Raw genomic sequence first — 1,774 nt, 5'->3', positions numbered from 1 at the left:
CAAGACTTTGTTTCTACTGGGCTTCTGAAAATGCACCTTGACACCTGGCATGAAGGAAGAGTAAGGCACACGTGGAGATTACAGTGAAAATTGGCATGTAGTTCCAGATGCCTGGTCTGGTGTCCTACATGGCTCTGCCAGGCAATTCAGCCCTGGTACAATAGCTAGCACTCTGAAGCACATTTCCAGTCTGGTGGCTCCATCTTTGAGTTCAATACTGAAAGCATATTAAGATGAGCTTTTCAGAATGCTCCATCATGAAGCTGGAGCTGCCAGCCTTTGTGGGTGTGCTGAACAGTTTTTCTGAGGGGAATGTACTTGGGGGACAGCCCAGAAATGGGACTGCTAGGGTAGACAGCCCAGGCCACGATGACTGCTTCAGGTTCCAGTAGTGGGTCACAGCTGTGTTCCAGCCCCTCTTCCCCCAAATATGCAAGCACCATGTCTTTAGCTAGCTTCTCTCTCTAACCTCGCTTTATTGGTGCAAGTGACCATAGGCTCTCCTCTGTGCCAGTGTCTTTAAGTGGGGAACCTGAGTCACAGCCATTGGAGGTGGCCATGTCCTCTGAGCCCAAATTCAGCATTTCTAGTTCTAGTCTTGCCTGTACTGCTCTGCCTCCTCCTCTGTGAATAAGGAAGTTTTGTAGCAAGGGTCCAGCAGTGTGTCAAAGATGTACCTGCGGTAATGGAGGGTGTCAGACAGGAGGCTTGCCATGGCTTCCTTCAGGGACTTAAGCATGATATCAATGCCCATTGTCTCCTCAAATAGCATCTCAACATTTCTGCTGAGGATGTGGATCACTGGGATGACCTGGCTCAGCTTAGACATGTGGGCATTCATCTCTTGGCTTATAGCATCAAATGGTCTCAGCACATGGCACATAGACTGCATGACCTCCCACTGGTCTCAGATGATCAATTCTCTGAAGTTACACTGAATGGATACCTTGTTAACTGCCCTCTTCTGCTCAATCAGATGGTCATGCATATGGAATGATGTGCTCTGCTTGGATGGTCCGACACCCTGGGTCATCTGGTGCTGTGGCAGCTCGTACTTTCGGCAGTTCTGCTAACTTCTCTCTTGCTCTGTGTGGACCCACTCACACAGCTCCCTGGCAATACTCAGTAAGTTCTGTACCATCCTCTGACTCTTGATAGCCTCACTCACAATCAGATTCACTGTGTGACTGAAGCACTGCACACGTGAGTGTTCACCCTCACTCAGCATCTTCCTTATGCTTGGATTGTCAGTGACAGTGTTCTCACCAACACTCTAGCTGCTTCTGAATGCTATTTCCACTATAGCCACAGTCAATCCTTAACACATGTAAAGGTACTGAGCAATGGTGGTCCTCACAATGTGGTTGGACAGCAGATGCGAATGTGACCCAGTGAGTTGTAAGGGTCAGATATTAATGAGTCTGGCTACTCATCCATATTCCAGAGATGAAGTGGACCATGACTGATGGGTTCAGGTCACGGCGGACGCGTCTGCAGACACCAGGCACAAACAGTTCCACGTGTAAGAGGTTTAATTAAGGGGGAGTGGGGACCACGGCACAGGAAGAGGGGGGAGAGAAGAAAAGAGAGAGAGATGGAGGAGAGTACATATATATATATATATACATATATATATATATATATGTATATGTATATATATATATATGTATATATATATATATATGTGTGTGTGTGTGTATATATATATGATGTAGCAGTCCAGGTAAAGGTGGGAGCTGAACCCAATGGATTCTGGGAATATGGTGGCCGTTGC

General features: G+C 47.1%; 1 pseudogene; it reads right to left on the bottom strand.

Annotated features, from left to right (window-relative positions):
• Positions 1 to 211: 211 nt before the first annotated feature.
• Positions 212 to 1,774, bottom strand: part of LOC116083852 — an 11,857-nt pseudogene continuing 10,294 nt past the window's right edge.

This window comes from Mastomys coucha, unplaced genomic scaffold (assembly GCF_008632895.1).
Source record: "Mastomys coucha isolate ucsf_1 unplaced genomic scaffold, UCSF_Mcou_1 pScaffold8, whole genome shotgun sequence".
NCBI lineage: Eukaryota > Metazoa > Chordata > Mammalia > Rodentia > Muridae > Mastomys > Mastomys coucha.
Note: the sequence above shows the minus strand (reverse complement) of the source record. Positions and strands in the feature narration are given on the sequence as shown.